The sequence below is a fragment of the Delphinapterus leucas genome, chromosome 16, assembly GCF_059928025.1.
Source record: "Delphinapterus leucas isolate spDelLeu-1000000601 "Yukka" chromosome 16, BTC_Dleu_Yukka2, whole genome shotgun sequence".
Classification (NCBI taxonomy): domain Eukaryota; kingdom Metazoa; phylum Chordata; class Mammalia; order Artiodactyla; family Monodontidae; genus Delphinapterus; species Delphinapterus leucas.
In genome coordinates this window covers 52,067,444-52,079,080 of record NC_143144.1, presented here as the reverse complement: position 1 = coordinate 52,079,080, position 11,637 = coordinate 52,067,444, and the positions used below count along the sequence as shown (strand labels likewise).

The following is an 11,637-nucleotide window of genomic DNA, read 5'->3' as shown; positions in this document are numbered from 1 at the left end:
TCCCCGTCAGGAAGCCGCGAGCGTCACAAACTGCGTCAGCTTCTTCAAACACGTTTCACGGGCTCCCTCCAGCCGGGGAGCCAGCCGCTCCGGCGGCCGGGCCGCGGCCGGGGCTGGCAGGAGCCCCTCCGGGGAGGAGAAAGTTCCTCGGGGCCCTCCCCTCGCCCGCCGCGCTTCCAGCCCCTCTCGGCGCGACGCCCGCCCCGCCGCGCAGCCCGCCGGCCCGCCCCGATGGCAGGTTAGGCAACTTGTGACCCCCAGGCGCCTGGCGGCCCCCTCCCGCTCACTGGGCTCCCCTGCCGCCGGGGGCCTCCTCCCGGCCCAGCGGAATACGGCGACGCCAGAAACTTCCCCCGGCCACGCCGGGCGGGGAAACCGCCCGGGTCCCAGCGCATCGCCCTTACCTTGTTCTCGGGAGGCCACGAGCCGGGCGGGCCGCGCGGGGCGCGTGGTGCGCGAGCGCGCGCGCGTGGGGCGGTAGGTGAGGGCGCCCGCGCCGGCGGGGGTGGGGCGGGGCCGCGGGCGGGGCGGTAGGGGGGGCGGCCCGGCGGGCGGGCGCGAGGCGAGCAGAGCCGGCGGCGGCGGCGGGCGCGGGGCGAGCGCGCCGAGGGGGCGGAGGAGTTGCCGTGGGTTTGTTTACGCATTGCTGCCCGGCTCGGGGCACAGCCCGCACTCCCTGATTGGACACAAACTGGGGCACAGCCTCTCGCCGCCGCCCGCCAGGCCTCCTCGAGCAGCCGCCGCGCAGCTCCCGGAGCGCCCTACCCGGCACGGCCCGCGGCGGCGTCCGGGCCTGGAGGGGACGAGCCGCGGCGGCGGCCGGGCGCGGGGCCCGCACGTTGGGTCGGGGCTCGAAAGCGCCCACCTGTAGGGGCCCGACCTTGGCAAGGAGAAATTGGAAACTTCGGAGGCTGGAGTCCTCGTATCTTCCAGCCGTAGAAGGAGCCCCCCACCCACCCCTTCCCCTCCCCCCTCCCCCTCCCCCTTCCCCGCCAACACACACACACACACACACACACACACACACACACACACAGAGACGGAGGACGCTTGCCCTTGGTGGAGAGAAAAGCCGCTCAATTGAGGTTAACATGCCCCTTTGGTGATGGTCAAGCTGAGGCTTCCCATGTATGAGCCATCTCTGAGACCTCGCAGTTCCTTCGCCTGTCTCCAGCTTCTCTGCGTGTAAATCCGTCCTCCGCGCAGAATTCAAAGTTGCCATCCCAGAACTGACCTTGCCACATGATGCTCAAGATCCTCCGATGACTCCCGTTGCCTCAAACCCCAACTCCTTAGTCTCAGAGCCTTCCATAGCTGGGCCTCCACCTTTCAGCCTCTTTTCCAGTGACCAACCCTCACCCCCAAAACCCTTGTCTACAGACAACACCTCAGATGCCCCTGTTCTTTCACAATTGATTTTGATCCTGCTCTGTTCTCTGCCAGAAGACCCGTAGCCCCCTCGACCTGTCAAACTTTAATAGACTCAACTTGTCCACCATCTCTGTGCAGCCTCCCCGAACCCTGTGCAGAATCCTCCCTTGTGGCTGCCATCAGCCTGGCCTGAGGGTCAGTCGTGTGCCCAACTCTGTGTCCCCACTAGGCTGTGAATTCCTAAGAACAGGATCCTGGTTCTAACAGGGCTCTGAGGATGGGAGAGATGAACGCCTGAAGAATAAAATTGAGTGTCTGCAGCTCTGCTGGAACTGCAAAAACGAGAGTATCAAAAGGGTCTCTTGATAGACCATCCACAAACCTTATCTTGCAAAACGCAAACACTTCCAAAAACTGAGAATGTCCTCCCGATATGTCTCTGTGTCTCCGCCTCACCACACCTAGCTACGTGCCCTCTATACTCCTTATGGGCACTTAATAACCCTCGGAGGAATAAAACTGAGATGTTCCTTATCCTGAGGCTCAAGGTGATCAAACTGAGTACAGTAAGTCATGAAGGAATGGACACGAATGGCCACAAACCCAGTCACTTTACAGATAATTCCCTGGCTAGAGTTCCTCAACTCTGCCAGCCACTATGGATTCATCACTCTCTAAGCAAACACTGGAGAATTGGCCCCTGACCCTTCGTAACTCTTGGGTTGGCTGGATTTCTTTCTCTCACGAAATGCATGGCTTTCCCTGAGAGAGCTGTCTTTGAACTCCAAGGGTGAATACAACTGAAAGTAAAGTTTTCTTTTCCAGGTACTTCAACAGTGATAATTTAATGCAGTGCATTAGTTACAAAGCTGTTGAAAGAACTAGAATTACCACCAGGAGAAAGTGAGGCAACCCTGAGATTAGCAACTGCTGGGTACATCTCCTCCCCTAGGGCTGGAGGGACAAAGGGAGGAGGCTGCCAGAACCATGAAGCCTTGTCCAGTGGGAGCTGGAGCCATGAAGGAAGTGCAACTACTGCTGGAGATGCCTCCCAAAGCAGAGAGAGTGGAAGGAATCCCCTGGCTCCTTCCTTCCTCTCACCTTCCAGGACCACACAGTGGTAGAAAGCAGCAGAGGGCAGGGGTCAGAACCCCTCCAATAACAGATGAGAACAGAGAAACAAGAAGGAATCTGAGAGCGCTCTGGACTTGGGTGCTTCACTTGCTTACCTCCAGGACTCTTCCTCTGGGGGTTGGGTTTTGCCAGGGCAGCACAAACCTTTTCTTTCCAAGCCCCAGAACTCCCTTCCTCTTTCTTTTTCTCTTTGCCCTTTTGCTTCCACTTCTCCTTCCATCCCCTTCTCTCCCATGACTCCTGTATGTTTACTTTTTCTCTCTTACTTCTCTATCTCTGGCTCTCATTTTTCTCCTTGTGTTCCCATATACCTCCTCCTGACCTCTTTTTTTCCCACTGAGTCCTGTCCCACCTCTGCTTGTCCTACTCCTTCCTGGGCAGGAGGGCAGCCTTCTTCAGCATGAAGGAGATGAGCAAGTTCCTATGCAAGTAATGGAATTCGGAACTATCACACTGTTGCCTCTCTAGATACCATTTCACCTATGTTATCTCATTTTAATCCTCGCCTCACACCTAGTAGCTAGGCATCATTGAATGGCACTTTGGTGGCTTCATGATTGTGCATCTCAGGAAAGGGTTTGCTGGTGTGGGTCACCAACGACACTACTGATGGTCCTCTTAACCTTCCTCATCTCCAGGTGTTTCCCTCCACCCTTTCTTCTCCTTATCCTACATCTTTTCCTTTCATTAACACAGATATTTTTCCTAGATCCCTACCCCCAACAGTCTAATACACCTCCAGTCTAAATCTCCAAAGACTGAGAATGGCTATTTGAAAGAGGTGGCATTTCAGTTGGTTTTTGAAGGCTAGAGGATAGAAGGATAGAATTTCAGTAGATGGAGATTGAGGAAGGACATTCTTGGTGGAGCAGCGAATAATATGGTCCAACTCTAATGAAACACAAGAGATGGCTAGGAAATAAGACCAGATTTCAGAAATTTGTCTTTGGAGCTCAGTTCTCTAAGACAGACCACTCAGAAACAGAGATTAACCCTTAGTATATTAAGTACAGGTATAATTCATATAATTGGAATCATAACATTTTAAAGCCAGAAAGAAATCTAGACATTGTCTGACCCAACATGTCCATTTTTAAGGGAACTGAGGCCTCAAAGACTTAGGTAACTAGAGTATCATAGTAGTTAACCACGGGCGTTAGAGTTTGACTACCTGTATTCAAATCCCTGCTTTGACAAATGTTAGGTAATATGATCTTGAAGTTATCTGTGTTTAAGTTTCCTCACGTATAAAACAGGAAACATGATAGAACCTACCTCAGTGGGTTGTTGTAAGAATTAAATGTTTTTACAAGTAAAACACATAGCACAGTACCTGTCATATAGTCTGTCTTCAACAAATATAGGTGAGTATTGTAACGTTTTCCTATAGTTATTCAGCTAGCAAACACCAGAGCCAGAACTGGTCCCCCAAATCTTTTAAGCCGTAGTTGAATATCCTCTCCGTTACTAGAAGTTATGTCTCAGGGTGCTTGTTGAATGCCATCTATGACACTGTGGTGCTCCTCTGGTCTGCTGTTTAAAGAAGTGCTCAGTTATCCTTCTAGCTCCTATTCCTCTACTTTTCCACCAGCCTCAGCAATCCCACTGTGTGGTCAGTCCTGCATACGTGAAGTTCCACAAGAGGAGAGGTACATGAAAAATAGCAATGGACGTGTGTTTCATAGTCAACAATATAGCTGACAAGTTCTGATATAGTCAAATTTTACTAATTTAAATTTCAAAGGACCAAAAAAATCATCGAATTAAAGGAATTGGAATGACCTGTCATTCTGCAGCCAATGGAGTATCAAACCTGCCAGTTTAAATTTTGGTGGTTCCTTAGGGGAGCTCACTGAGATCAAAAAAAAGCCTTCCTTGAATCAAGTGTCCAATCCTTCAATGAGATTGTGATGGTAGAGAATCTTCTTTGTCACTCCACCTTTCCTTTCTGAGTCTCTGGTCCTGCTTTTCAAAACTCCGCAGCTCCGTGACCTTCATGCAGCCCACTCTCTGGACTGCAAGAATCTTGAGGCAATGAACCACAATCTACTAACCTTTTCACCTCTGGAACGCAGCTCAGGACCTGGGCACAATAGGAACCCACACATCGTTGAACTGACTGATGTGAGCAATGCCACACATATCAAAAGGATCCCTTCCACCTCCTCCTCCAAAGCTTTGTCTCCTCAGTTGGTTGTCCTTAGCTGGTTGTCAGCCTGCTTCACTAATTCACCAGAAAGCATGACAACAGCTGAATGTGAAATAAATGTGCATTTTACAAGACAAACCACATTCAAAGGGATTTATTTTAATGGTGGAAACCCAGGCAACATTTTAAGAGGATCAGAAAGATATTTTGGGGGCAGCTGGACTTTCGTAACACCTTCACATCACACCACGCAAACTGAAGTTTATCTCTCTGACAAATAAAGGCTACTTGACTTTGATTCTTATACGTTTTAGTTTAGATTTCTTGGGTTAATTTGGAGACAGCCTCCATTCTAGATAAGACTGTATTAATTATCCCACCTAAGTAATTTCTTAAAAGGCACAGTTTTCTTTAATCTTAAAAATGTCAATCATTGTCCCATTTTCCTCTTTTACATCAAAGCCAGACTAATGACCCAATACCTTGAGCACTCACTGACTTTTTAAGCCCCGATATCTTTCTTCCACTTCCTCTATTTCATTTTACATGCATCCTCTAGGAAGCTGGAAGGAATCCAAAGGATTAATTCTAGATCAACTCATTTTGTAGGAGAGGAAACTAAGGCACAGAGATGTCAGTGGCAGAATCTCAAATTCCCAGCCATCACCCCATGCTCTGTCCATCTAAAAGCGAACTCCCCATTGCCAACTGTCCTCCTGACTTCCCTGTTTCTACCTGTTGCCACCATCCTTTGGGCCCTTTAAGATTAAAATGGGTGGTCTTTGACTCTTCCTTCTCTTCAGGCCTCCCCCTTCCACGTCAGGATATCTCTGACTTGTTTTTCTAGGCTGAACTGGCCCATGATTCAGGGCATTTTCTCTTTACAATTGTGTCACTACAATAGGTTGCTAATGGTTTCATTGTCTCTCGCCAATCTCTTCCTCTTATACCGAGTGAGCCTAGCAGAACCATTTAATATAACTTAACTTTTTAAATAGGTATAATAAAGTGGTGACATTTTGCCATATAGAGTCAAATCCAACATGCATTTATACTATCAGTGAAATACAAGTTTATTATTGTCAAGCTTTTCCAATTCTGAAACATATACCAGTAACTAGCTGTGTGACTTTAGGCAAGTTATTTAACTTCTGTGAACGGCCATGTCCTCAGTCTGTTAATCTTATTAGTATATGTGCCTAACTCATAGGGTTGTTTGAGAATTAGGTAAGATGATAAATGTAAAGTAATTAATAATAATCATTGTAATAGGTACTATTTGTTGAGGTTTTACTATGGGTCAGGCATTATTCCAAGCTCTTTAAATGAATTATATCACATTGACCCTTTAATATAGATTACATTATTATTCCTAGATGAGAAAACTAAAGTCCAAAGGAGTTCAGAAACTTTCCCAAGATCAACAAGCCAAGAAGAGGCTGAACCAAGATTCAAAACTGGGCAGTCAAACCTGGGCGAACCTGTAAGCCACAGACTGGTACACAGAAAGCACTTAGTAAATGATAGTTATTTTATTGTTGTTATTTGTTATGAGTATGATCACTTTAACGAGAGGAGAAACCCTTTTCCCTGCCTTCCTTCCAGATTTCTTTCAGAAGTTGAGCCTTAGCACCACTTTGGGAAGACGTGGATAATTCATGATAATCCAGTTGCCTTGGTACCACTTGTTTCTGCCTCCCAAAGAGAGGTTCGAAGGATGATCAGGGATTCTTGCACTGCTAGGGCTCCGTAATCACGCTGGTCTTCCCCGTCCCCATAATATTCTTGATAAAATGGGAATCACACACGCAATCTCTAGTCCAGGAATCGTTCAAAGTGACAGGTCAAAGATTTGTTCTCTCATTGTGCTCAGAGTTCCTTTAGGGCTTTCTCGTGGATGGGACCAGAACATTCTCTCTGTCTAGCTCTGTTTGTTTTTCTGCCTCAGAAGACAATTTAGGAAAGAGAATCTCCCCAGTGGTTTCCCAACAAATAATTCTTTTGGTCTCTATTATAGTATTTCATTTTCTTCCCTTAGGGCACCTTTTACACTGTGATCATCAAATGGTCTGATTTAAGTCTTCTTCCCTTTGATGATGCTAAAAGCAAAACAAACCCCTCATTACTGGTTTTGATGTTCCTTTCCAGGTGCTCCATCAACTCTTACTTGGTCCAGTCTAATTCTGAATTTACTTGACACACCATGCCTTCCTTGCTCCCTTGCCTTCCTCAAGTGTCATTGCCCCCTGGCTTCTGGTTGTTTATATTTGAACAGCTGGGCTTTTTGCTTCATAGCATTTGACCTTGGCCTTCCAATGATGAGATTTTCATACATCCTGGAATCATACAATTTTAAAGCCAGAAGGACTTTTGTAGATAACAGAGGCCATCTGATTCCTTTTATTTGAAGAATCAGGACCCAAGGAAGCCAAGGCCGGATGCAGAGCTACACAGCCTATGACGGGGAAGCTAGAACCAGACCCAATACTTCTACTTCTTTCGTTTCTTGTGAGTTAGATTATGATACCTGGAAATAATAATATGAGGAATTTACAAGTGTCTTCTCCCAAAACGTTTAAATTTTCATATCAGTGGTTTTCCTAATACATTTCCGGGAGGCTCAGAAGAATAGGAATTCCATGATTGAAAAAATGAAGCCATAAGAAGACATGAATTTCAGAGCTGGGACCATGTCCCTTAATGATCATCTTTCTTTTCTAGTGGTACTTTGCACACAGCAAATTCTCAACAATGATGACAATGGTTAATGATGACCAGGTCTCATATGTGTCTGCTTTCAATTCTCTTCTACCATTTTGTTCTCTATAGTCCCAGCTGTTGCTGGGTTTCAAGCCTTTCGGAAGCGTGGCTCATTCAGTTTATGAGGGTGATGAGTGAGTATTCAGTAGCTGTCTTCCAATAGTGATAATGATGATAACTTGAAATGATTAGAGATCTACCCCCAAGCACACATATGTATTTTGAAACTCTTCCAAACTTGAGGAAGTGTGTTCTTAAAATAATACCAGCTATTGCATTCTCTAGTCAGGTAGTTTGGAAAATACTGGATGAAACAGAATTAAACTGTTGGGTTGATTTGTTTCTACTGGAATTCACAGGATCTTTAAAACATTCTATGAATCCTAAACTCTTAAAGGAGGGTGATAAAATATGTAGAATTTCCCAAACATATTTGACCATCAAATCATTTATTCCTTGAACATCTTTCTCACAGGAGTGGTGTAACATGGAACAAATTTTGGGAAATGTTAAATATCCTTTGAGTTTAAATTAGAGTATATAGTACTCCATTTGTCCTAAAACTATCTGTTTCAAATGTTCAGAGACCTTTCCCTAGGGTTTGTTTTCTTAGATATAATGACTTAGCCTGTACCGCTGCTTCACATATCATTTCAGGACCTAGACGCTGTTGTTTTTCAGCCTGAATTTTTCCAGACAGAGAATCGTAGCTTATTTAACTCTGATCTTGTATGTGAGCCACTCAATTCCCATGATCATTTCAACTGTCCTGTTCTAATCTACAGTTTGCAAGGAGCAGGGTCAAAAAGTTAATGATAACTATAGTAATGACAACTAGCATTTTTGAATATGTATGATGGACCAGTTATGTAACAGCTTTATGTGTAACAGCCTACTTAATTGTCACCAGAATTCTATGAGGTAGATATTTCTATTTCCATCTTACACTTGAGGAAACTGAAGTGAGCTTTTGTAACTTAAGTAACTTTGCCCAAGAAGATCCCAGTTAAGGAGGGAAAGCTGGGATTTGAACCTGATTGTGTTCAACTCTTAAGGATTACTGTGCACTGCCCTTCCCATGTTACTCCTATTGTTTTTTCTTTATTTATTTTTGGCTGCATTGGGTCTTTGTTGCTGCACATGGGCTTTCTCTAGTTGTGGCGAGCAGGAGCTACTCTTTGTTGCGGTGCGCGGGCTTCTCATTGCGGTGGCTTCTCTTGTTGAGGAGCACAGGCTCTAGGCACGCAGGCTTCAGTAGTTGCAGCACGCGGGCTCAGTACTTGCGACACATGGGCTTAGTTGCTCTGCGGCATGTGGAATCTTCCCGGACCAGGGCTCGAACCTGTGTCCCCTGCATTGGCAGGTGGATTCTTAACCACTGCGCCACCAGGGAAGTCCCTACTTCTATTTTTAAATGTATGTGCTGCCTCCTCAACCAGAATCCTTTAAGAGCAGAGGCCATATGGTCCAGACCTCAGTACAATCTTCTGTGCTTGGCAGCTCCTGGTATGCGGTAGCCATTACTCCTTTGAATATAAAGCTTGTGCAACCTGCCTAAGCCATTCAGCTAGTAAAATGATGGGCCTGAGATTTGGAACCAGCCCCCATACCATGTGTGTACACCTCATGGATTTCTCACCAGGACCATGCAGGGTGCACCAAGTGAGCTTTCTCCTTCAAGGGCACCCTCACCAGGCTTTTGAGCACCCCAAATAAGGAGCCTTTTGTCCCCCGGAGCCTCCAACACATTCTTTCTGCCTTCTCCCAAACAGATACTGGTCCTAGACTAGTGAACTAAGTCTACCCAGAAGACTAACACCGTGCTACGCAAGAAAGCACTTTTGTTGTGTGCTGATTTTGTTGGTGGTGTTTGAACAATGTTCTCAACCCTTTAGAATCCCTTCCAGACGTTGAAATCTTTCAATGTAGTGAAGTACAAACGCAGCAATGGCCCCAAGGGGGCGCTGGGCGGGGTTTGTGGTGAGGCGCTCATCCTCTGTTGCTCAGCTGTGCCGTTGGCCCCCTACTGGCAAGGTCGGGAGCCCTGCCCTTGCGACTGGAAGCGCCCCACCTGAGAGCAATGGAAATCCTTACAGCCTACTGGGTGGTGAATGGCTGGCATTCAGCCAAAAATGGTCTGGCAAAGGATTTAGCGACCGTGTCTCTCTCTGTGGCCTTGGCCTCTGTGGCAGTCAGGCCCAGCAGCTGCCCTAACATCTCAGCCGGCTAGAGCCCATTTTCCTCACAAGTTTCCTCCAAACTTCATCATGTCCGTTTCAAACGGCCCTGCTGAGACGCCCCACAAGAAGGCCAGGACATCGCCTTACCCTGGCTCTAAAGTGGGGCGAAGCCAGGTCCCCAACGAGAAAGTGAGCTGGCTGGTTGAGTGGCCAGAATACAAGGCTGTCGAGTACACTTCTGGCTCAGTCTTGGCCGGACCCAGGTGGGCAGACTCTCTTTTGGGTGAAAGAAACTTCTCTCTTAAATTTAATGAAAAGGATGGGCATGTTGAGAGAAGGAGCCAGAAACGGTTGGTATGAGGTTGAAAATGGTAGACCTAGAAATCCTGCAGTTCGGCCAGGGCTGGTTGGCTGAGGGCTTTTGGGGCGTTGGGGCCCCAATCGTGCTGCAGATCCCATCTTAACCAGGTGGAAAAAGGATAGCAAGGGAAATACAGTTACCCACCCTGTTTCTGGGAGAAACATCCTGCAATTTGTAGCCATCAAAAGGAAGGACTGTGGGGCATGGGCCATCCCAGGGGGGATGGTGGATCCGGGAGAGAAGATTAGTACCACAATGAAGAGAGAATTTGGTGAGGGAGCCATGAACTCCTTACAGAAATCCAGAGCAGAAACACAGGAGTTGGAGAAACAATTGCACAAACTATTCAGCCAGGAACACTTTGTGGTCTATAAAGGCTATGTGGATGATCCTTGGAACACGATAACACGTGGATGGGGACAGAGGCTGTGAACTACCATGATGAAACAGGGGAGGAAATGGATCATCTTCTTCTGGAAGCTGGCGATGATGCCAAGAAAGTGGGATGGGTGGACAATAATGATAAACTCAAGCTTTATGCCAGCCACTCCCAATTTATTCAACTTGTGGCTGAGAAACGAGGTGCCCACTGGAGCGAAGACGTGTACCCCGACTGCCATGGGTAATGGCGTGGAGTCTCATGCAAGCCAAAGGCCTTCAGATGAACACAGGTAGATAAGAAGCAAACAACTCAGGACTCCCATTGAACAGGACGGGAGGATTACTTCTTTGGGTGATTATTTCCCAAACTGTTCACAGGCTGGAGGCTTTGTATCAGGGAATAATATTAGACTCATATGGGGAAATGGAATCACAAACTTTCTGGTTTTCTAATTGGAAGAAGAATATAGTGACCTCTTCTATACGTTGTATACATGGCTTTAACCAAATTATACAACTAATGCTCTTTGAAGAATTATGGGTAAAGCAAAGATAAATTCTTACCCACCATAGCCTCTACGTTTCATACAGCTTGCATTTGTCAGTTCTTTCTTTCTCCTGATGTGTTAGACTGTGGTTTAATCTAATGTATAATCTGATTTTTGGGTTAACATTTGTTTTTCAAATTTAGCTATATGTGATCTTGTATTCACTGCTTTCAAGTACAGAAGCTCTTTGGTTATTCTTGTTTTAGAACCTTCAGTTTTATGGGAAAAGTTCCATCTCTATTTTAGTCCATAAGGATCAAGTACTTATGAACCAGGAAAAAAAAATGCAGTGACAAAATGAGCTTAATATCCATCCCTCCCCCTGGTTATCACAACTGTTCTGTCTGAACAGAATGGGCTAAGCTCAAGACATTTGTTCCCTCTCATCTCAGAGGATGAGACCCTCATCTCAGAAGACCCTGCAAATGCCAATTCCTGGCATGAAGAAGTCTCTATCAAGGAGATATATGTAATCACAGCCTAATAAAAATATAATTCACATCTACATTTTCTCCATTAAAAAAAACCCCCAGTGTATAAATGAGAAAGTGTTTATAGTCAGTTTGAAAACAGAGATTCCCCCTGACAATCAAGAACGAGGGGATCTCAGTAGCAACAAATAGGCCAGAAATACATTTCTTCCCTCTCATCATCTAAAACAAGCAAGTTAACTTTATTTGTATGTAACACAATTATGGAGAATTAACTCAAACCACTGTGATGAACCTTTTATGGCTAAAGGGGAAAACTATT

At 46.3% G+C, this 11,637-nt stretch overlaps 1 protein-coding gene and 1 pseudogene across 5 annotated transcripts in view; one reads left to right on the top strand and one right to left on the bottom strand.

The window, feature by feature from the left end:
• The window catches only part of PCGF5 (polycomb group ring finger 5), a 115,947-nt gene extending 115,440 nt beyond the window's left edge, over nt 1-507 (bottom strand). For 2 of the 5 annotated variants that reach the window (XM_089897914.1, XM_022569365.3), the window contains exon 1: nt 405-506. The gene's annotated coding sequence lies outside the window, so the exon portion shown is untranslated. Of the gene's footprint in view, nt 1-404 lie in introns of all 5 variants that reach the window. The other 3 variants (XM_022569364.3, XM_089897917.1, XM_089897916.1) reach the window with 2 other exon arrangements.
• Nucleotides 508-9,494: 8,987 nt separating this feature from the next.
• On the top strand, nt 9,495-11,257 carry LOC111172670 (ADP-ribose pyrophosphatase pseudogene; annotated as a pseudogene).
• The last annotated feature ends 380 nt before the right edge of the window (nt 11,258-11,637 follow it).